This window comes from Myotis lucifugus, unplaced genomic scaffold, assembly GCF_000147115.1.
Source record: "Myotis lucifugus unplaced genomic scaffold, Myoluc2.0 scaffold_238, whole genome shotgun sequence".
In the NCBI taxonomy this organism is placed as follows: Eukaryota; Metazoa; Chordata; class Mammalia; order Chiroptera; family Vespertilionidae; genus Myotis; species Myotis lucifugus.
The window spans coordinates 423,192-431,682 of record NW_005871286.1 but is presented as its reverse complement, the minus strand read 5'-3'; positions in this window follow the sequence as shown (position 1 = coordinate 431,682).

Sequence of the window (8,491 nt, the reverse complement as noted above, 5' to 3'; positions counted from 1 at the left end):
AAAACTAAGATATTTGTACAGATATTTTAGTTGTCTGTTTCTTGTAATACACATAATTGTTTTGTGATGTGTTTTTTTCCCACATAATTGTTTTAAAAGCGGATCTACCCTAAGGCTATGAAGATTGTAAAACAACATGAATTCTATATGTAATTCCCCAATTTATATTTCATCTTCAGATACCTATACTAAATGCTCACTTCAATGTCTAATAAGCATGTGAAATTTAACAGGGACAAACAGAACTCTCCGTCCTCCCTTTCTTCCCCTTCAGGAAATAGTTACACTGTTTACTATTCAGCAATACCTACTGGGGAGCGCAAGCTCAGGCTCACAGGTGTCCCTCGCTTTCTCTTTCCTTGGCTCCCTTAGTATAGTGACTGTACTATAGTCTATAAGCCACACAGCACCTCCAAGGCCACCTCCACCCTCCAGGTCAAGTCCACATCCTGCCTTGTTCCCCTTCCATTCTTTCTGGATAACCACACCCAGGACAACATTTTAAAATGCAAATCAGCTTTAGTTTTTATTTAAACACGTAATTGTTTCCCCTTTGCACTTTAAGTAAAATTTACATTCCTCACCAGGAAAGCATAATGGCCTTGATCTGTTTTCTTTGGCCAGATCTCCTAGAACTATCCTTACGCCTCTGTTCCAACCACACGAGCATCTCACTAGGGCTCTTCCTGGCCTTGGAACTATTTCCAGGCCTGGAAAGCTCCTGCCTGATCCTCATTCAACTGGCTGCTTCCTGTCATTGGAATCTTAGCGCAAATGAGCCCTCTTTAGAAACACTGTTTCTGATCGCCTAGTCTAAATTTGTTCCCCCCAGCATTGCTGGTGTGGCTCAGTGGTTGAGCATCGACCTATGAACCTGGAGATCACAGTTCGATTCCGTGGCCGGGGTTTGGGGCTCAATCCCAGTGTGGGGGTATACAAGAGGCAGCTGATAACAATTTTCTATCATCATTGATGTTTCTTCCTCTCCCTCTCCCTTCCTCTCTGAAATCAATAAACATACTTTTTTTAATAAATAAATTTGTTTCCCCCAGTTAACACATTGCGGACCAGTAGTTTTATTGCTAGCTTTACCCAATGGCCAGATAAGCTTCTATTGAACGAGTACAAAAAATGTTTTACATAAATGTTAAAGGCACGCTTTAAAATTAAATACCCATTGCATTTTGAAGTTATTTATTATATGTTCTTACAAGTTAATATCTTTTTAAAGTATGATACTTTGTAAAACACTGTGTAACATGAAGCGAGAATTCTCGTGATCTGTCCGCAATGTGTTGTCATTCCATCATCCTTTTTATCATAATAGCACTCATCCCTTTCTAAAAGTATCTTTTTTTTTTTCTTGCTTGTCTCTCCCCAGGATAGATAGCATTAGTGCTATTCACCAATATTCTTTGATCTTCTCCATTCAGGCACAGTGGAGGAATAATCCTGACTCACTCAATGTTTGAAGTTAAGCATGTTCATATGATTCAGGCAGCCAATGAAATGTGAGAAGAATCGACATATCTCATATATTTGGGTGGAAGCATTTCATTGCATGTGCAAGAGTCTCCAAGGCTCTCTTTGCCTTGGTGCTCATGTATTGAAGAGAACATGCATCACTGAGAACATACTAATATAGAACACAATTGCACTAGGGAGCTACCTAGACCCATCACAAAATGTACATGAATGAAAAATAAAACTTTGAAGTTTTAAGCCACTGAATTTTTTCAACAATATTACCTAGCATACCCTGACTAATAAATCCCACTATAATGAAAGAGCACCATGAAAATATTTGCAAATCGGATAAGGTATTTGTAACCAGAATATACAGATAACCCTTACAATTCAAAAATACTGAGACAATTCAATTTAAAATTTGACAAAAAATTGAATGGGCATTTTATCAAAGAAGATACATTAATGGATAATATACACAGGACAATATGCTCAACATCATTAGTCATTAAAGAAGTGTAAATTAAAACCACAATGAGATACTACTCCACACTGAAATGGCTGTAATCAAAAAGACAGATAACTAATGTCAAGAATATGGAGAAATGAGAATTCTCATACATGGTGGGAAAGTAAAATGTTACAGCCACCTTTTAAAACAGTTTAGCAGTTTCTTAAAATATTAAGGATGAATTTACCATATGACCAAGAAATTCACTCTTAGATAACAAATCAAGAGAAATGAAAACATGTCCAAACAAAGACTTGCATGCAAATACTCATAACATAATACGTAATAGTCATAAAGTGGAAATAACCTAAATGAGCATCAGTTGCTTAAAGGATAAACCAAATGCAGTATGTGTATATGGTATGTACAATGTAATACTATTCAGCAATAAAAAGGAGCAAAATACTGATACACGCTACAAGAAAGATGAAGTTCAAAACATCATGCTAAGTGAAAGAAACCAGACCCAAAGACCACATATTGTACAATTCCATTTAACCAGAAAAGATAAGTCTATGAAGAGAAAAAGTAGAAAAGTGGTGGCAAGGACTGGAGATGGAAACAAAGATTAACTGTAAATGGACATGAGCACCATAATCCAAGTGGGCATCCTTTCTAGGGATAATGAGAGATCTAGTATTAGCCAGGAATGCAGGTCTACCCATCTGTGTCATTGAACTGGGTATAGAGCAACCCTTAACCTTGTATGTGGCAACTATTCCAACTTGTATGCACTGACAAGGACGTGCTACCCCGAAACATGATACCTCGGCATAGTGAATATTTAAAATTGAAGGAATATGAGAAATGGCATATGCTAGAAGGACTTTCTGACCTTCCCCCAGAAACGTCATAAAACTCTCCTGTGAGAGGTGCCCTCCTTTACCCAGAGGGAAGGAGGACCCTTATCTCCAAATACTAAGGGACACACAGAACAATCTGAATGAGCAGGCCAACCTTCCCCTGGTTTAATACATTTTGATAGCCTATCCTATCATTTCTCACTTGCTATAACTTGACACTCTTCAGGTTTAACCATTCCAGTTTTTAGTTCCATATGAAGGTTCCTGTGTCACATAAAATTTATCTTAAGTAAATTTGTATGCTTTTCTCCTGTCTTTGTTAAGCTGTCTTTGTCAGTGTAATTTCTAGATTCAGCCGCGGATTCTAAAAGGGCTAAGGAAAACTTTTTCTGCCCCTATAGAGCCAAACTATCCTTGAGGGAGCATGACTCCACATGTAGCCAAAATAACTCTAGCGGCTTACAATTGAATCTGCATCCAAAAAAATTTTTTAATCTCTGATAGCCCCTGTTATAAGGCCTCCTACCTCACTGTGCTTGTCTTTGTCTCACAGTCTAAAATCAAACTGGTTGACATTTTCTTGGATGTTTGAAATTTGTGACACTAAAAAACAAAACAAAATCTGTTACTTTTATCTTGATAATCATTTCTTTCATAAGATGTGGTGTGCATTGTGAATATTCCTAAAGTGGGATAAAGAGAAATTTATTTTAAAGGAGTAGCATTTGATATTTGAAAGAGAGCAATGACTTTTATTGGACTATTAACAAAATACAGACCAAAGCCTACCTTCCTAGAAAATAATTGTAGCCATAGGTATTAAAATCCTTAAAAAATTTATATCCTTTAACCTATCAACCTAGCTGAAATAAGGTCAGAACTGCAGGAAAGTATTTGTACACCAAGATAACACGGGGTTTATGAATATCATAGCACCTATAAATGTGAAAAAATTGAAAATAACTTTAATGGACAATAGGGAAATAATATTCACAAGATTAAATATGATATAGTTGGGGGAGGGAGAGATTAGAAGGGAGGACATAAAATGTTTACCATTATCTCTGAGGAGAGGTTTTTTTATGATTTTTTTTTTCAAGCTTCACCCGGGGATATGTTTTAATTGATTTTTAGAGAAAGAACAAGGCCCATTAACCAGAAAATACTACATGGCCCAGCTGATGTCGCTCAGTGCTTGAGCATAGGCCCATTAACTAGGAGAGAGAGAGAGAGAGAGAGAGAGAGAGAGAGAGAAACAGAAACACATCGATGCTAGAGAGAAACATCTATCAGTTGCCTCCATACACACTCTGACCAGAGAACTGAACCCACAACCTAGGTATGTGTCCTGACCAGGAATAGAACCCTCAACCTTTTTGGTGTATGGGACATCACTCCAACCAACTAAGCTACCCAGCCAGGGCATATTTTTAATGACTTTTATTTATTATCTTCATTATACTTTGTGTATTTTTCAAGAATGAGCATCTTTTCTTTTTGAATACCAACCGGATCTTATGAATGTCATCCACTATACAGTTTTGGTTTTCTGTCTTCTAAGCACATTATAGGATTGAACATCCAAGCTCCTTTATGGTTGGGAAGAGCCATATCCTCTGCTCTGGTTGAGTTGTGAATGGAAGGGAGATTTCTGCACCAAGAGTTTAATGGCCAGTTCAAAACCTTCCAAAGTCCTTTCCCTCGAGCACAGCATCCGACAATAAAGATGGTGGCTGCTGGTAGCCTGGTTCTCCAAGTGTCTACCATGAGCATTCTTTTTATTGACCTATCATGGGCATGTATCATGAGCAAGGAATAAACTTTTGTTGTTCTAGATCTCTGAAATTTAGAGATAATTTACCATATAGTTTATCCGGATTGATATAGAAATTGGTATTCAGAATGGGAGTTATAGCCCAAGAGGGTGTGGGTGGGAGACAATCCACAACACAATAGAAAATACTACATGGCCCGGCCGGTGTGGCTCAGTGCTTGAGCATAGGCCCATTAACCAAGAGGTCACAGTTCCATTCTCTGTCAGGGTACGTGCCAGGGTTTTGGGCTAGATCCCCAGTAAGGCATGTATAGGAGGCAGTTGATTTATGTTCTCTCTCATCGATGTTTCTATCTCTCTATCCTTCCCCTTCCTCTCTCTAAAATCAATAAAAGTATAGGTATTTTTAAATACTACATGGCTTTGGCTGAAGAATTAAGTGGCAGGTAATTAAAAAATAATTACCAGAGATTACAAGGATACTGATCCATATTATGTAGTTGAAAAACATGCGGTAAAACATGATAAATTAGAAGGCAGTTAATATACCTAATTAGTTTGTAGTGTGTGTTTTTTTAGAAGAGTGTGAACAACAAAATTAGTAATGTTACTAAATTAAAGGGGTTTGTTTGTTTGCCTACACACATCAAAGCCCACAAAAATGCCAACAGGAGTTGGTAGCAAAGAAAGTACAGGTTTATTTAAGGAAATGGTGCTGAGCCCACAGACACAGGTGAGCTTGCCTAAGACCTGTTGACTCCTCGATGTCCTCTAGGGGATTGATTACAAAGGGGGGAAATCATTAGTCATAGTAACTAAGGGAGGTGTGGCCATGGGCTCTACTGATTGACTGGGGCCAGCAGAGTGGGTAGTTGATCATTAAATCAGGTCCAGATATCAGCCTTGGCAGAGTTCTGGTTTGGTGAGGGTATGATGGGTTGGGTTCTCCACTGTCATAGGCCTGGGGCTGAAACACAACTGAGGTCAAGATGTTGTCTTTAAAGGTGACCGAAACTCTGTTCCTTTGATCAGCAGATCTGAGGCTTTTTTCTTAAGATAGTTTGATGCTGACCAGAGCCTGATGTCCTAAGGGCTTAATGATGAGTGGAGCGAACATGCAGTATGTGCGAAAGTGAAAGGATCTGGTTGAAAGAAGGCAAGGGAGTCAGTGCTGTTAGACTGGACAAAGCCAGCTTGAATTAAGGAAGAAGTCATAGTAAAGAAATGAAGTTCCTGTGAGGTTATAGTAGCATACATCTGCTAAATAGGAGCACTTGACAAAGTAATATACGAAAGAAATGAGCTTATAAATTGGCCTTTTCCTTTTTGTTGTTTTTAATCCTCACTGGAGGATATTTTTTCCATTGTTTTTTCAGAGAGTGGAAGGGAGGAAACAGAGGGAGGAGGGGGGGAGAGAGAGAGAGAGAGAGAGAGAGAGAGAGAAGAGACACATTGAATAGTTGCCTCCTGCACGTGCCCCAACCAGGCATGGGAAATGAACCCACAGCCTAGGTATGTGCCCTTGAGCAGGAAATAAACTGTGATCTTTCGATACTCGGGCCAATGATCGAACCACTGAGCAACATAATTGGCATAATTAGCCATTTTGCAAGCAGGAATGAAAGAAAATCAAGTCCAGAAATATGGGAACTTTTAGTGTTGGAAGTAACAACACTTCTCATTCTCAAATGATAAAACTAAGAAGACCATTAAATAACAAACTGCCTTCTGGCAAGGATCAAATCAAGGTTTAAATCTCTGAGCAGATGAAGGTCTCTCAAAGCAAAAACACCAATTAGGCTGAAGAATTCAGTAAACCTTTTCAACTGGACAAACCGGCTCTAGGGAAAAAAAAGCTAAAAGTGGCTTGATAGACTCAAAGTACCCACAGTTTAATGAAGGGAGGGAGAGAAGAATAGGCCAAGAAAACAGAATTATTGTAACTCTAAAAAGTAAGTCTAGAAAAAAACTGTGAGTGTGCCTATTAGCGCATGTAAGCTGACCAGAATAAAATAGATAAGAAACCTTTTTTTTTTTTTTTATTTTACCAGCTAACTAGCCACCAGGAGTCGAGACTGTGAATGTGCAAAATTTCAAAAACTTTGGTCCCAAACATTGGTCATTGGAAGTATACTGAGTCAGAAAGCTTTCTGATACCCAAGAAAGATATATTTTGAATGCTAATCTGGATATGGCCAAGAAGAGTAATGGGAAAAGAAGAATGCCCAGGAGTTATGAGAACAATGAGTAAGAGAAGAACTTCCAGGGAATGGAATTGTGGCCCAATCCAAATTCCATGTCCAGAGGGTATGGAGTCCACATCTACTCAGTGGAATTTCAGAATGGCTTTGGCTCAGTAACTGTTGCCTCCCATACTGTCCTTTTCCAGCTGTAATAGAGTTTATTGCAGTTTTTTGTAACAGTTCCACCAATGTGAATTAAACTTTTATTTTGTTAGGCCACTGAGATTTGGGAGGTGGTTACTTCTCTAGATAAAGAGAAGTAACATTCAAACCTGACATAGAAACTACCACATATCATCTAGAATTCACGCATGTTTAATTTGCTCCCATTTGGGGGGGAAATTTTGCTTTTCTCTCTTGGGGATGGGGTGAGTGTATTTTGTATGTGAAGACAAGTAATCCAGAGATTGATGACCAGGGGATCAAAATGGACTGTGCTTCTTATCATTCTGGCTCTACTCTCTCTGGTCCTCCTCATTTTTAGACAAAATTGTTTAGTCTTCTTAAGTTTCAGTGAGGCCATGTGATTATTTCTAGCCAATGGGATATGAGAGGAAATGACACAGGTCAGTGCAAGATTTTCCAACATCACGTTTCCCCACCTCCAGGATTCCAGAAGAATGTCTTAAGATGGGGCCTTCAATGATTAGGACAGAATTCCCTACCAACCTTTATTAGACATTCAACATGAATGAGAATTAAACTTTTATTTTGTTAGGCCACTGAGATTTGGGAGGTGGTTTGGTATCACAGCATAACCTAGCCTGCTTTGACTGATAAACCCATACACAGCAAGAGGGACTTGTAATTCCACAGATCTATCTTTCCTGACTTATCTATAATAATGAAAACATAATATGCTAATTAGATCAGACATCCTTCCGGACAACCTTCCAGATGAAGCCGAGGCTGCAAGGGAGGGATTCAGGCAGCTGCCACAGCTGCCAGGGAGGGATCCATGGGCTTCGAGGGAGGGATGGAGGCAGCCGTCATGGCTGCGAAGGCCTACTCTTGCATGAATTTCATGCATCAGGCCTCTAGTATATTAATAACGTCTTTTTACACCTTTAGTAAGAGCTATTTCATCCTGGACACACAATTTAAGTCTTCCTAATTTAAAATACAATGTGTTAAATAGTCAATACAATATCTCTTGGAAGATTTTCAAAGACAACGTTCCTCTTGTAATATCTTTAAAACTCTAGAAATAAGCAGGGAACCAATGCTTGATTTCTTAGATCCAGCCATATCACACATGGGTGGTGTGATGAAAAGAGAAAAGATATAATTTTCTAAAATAAGTAACATTTATAAAAAAAAAACTGCAAATTTAGAATTGAATAAAATTATCTATTTTACTGCCTGAAGAAGGCCCCCCAAAAGAAAGAAAAGTGACTGCTTCAAACATTGTCCTAAATATTATGAAAAATTTATTTCTGATTGGCAGTCTGCCCACACTAAAAAGGATAGTCTCAGGCTAGTGAGACCAAACCAATAGAATTAAATAAGGTTCTTTCAATTTTTCTTCTTATATTTTGGGAAATTGAAAAAATCTTACTGTTTCCAAAGAATAACTAACACAATGAGAGGTTTTTTTTCTAAAACAGTGAATATGAAGATTTATTATAAATGCCTAATTTGTAGGCACCAACTCTCATTCCAAAGAAAAGTGAGAGAATAATGACTACTTCTA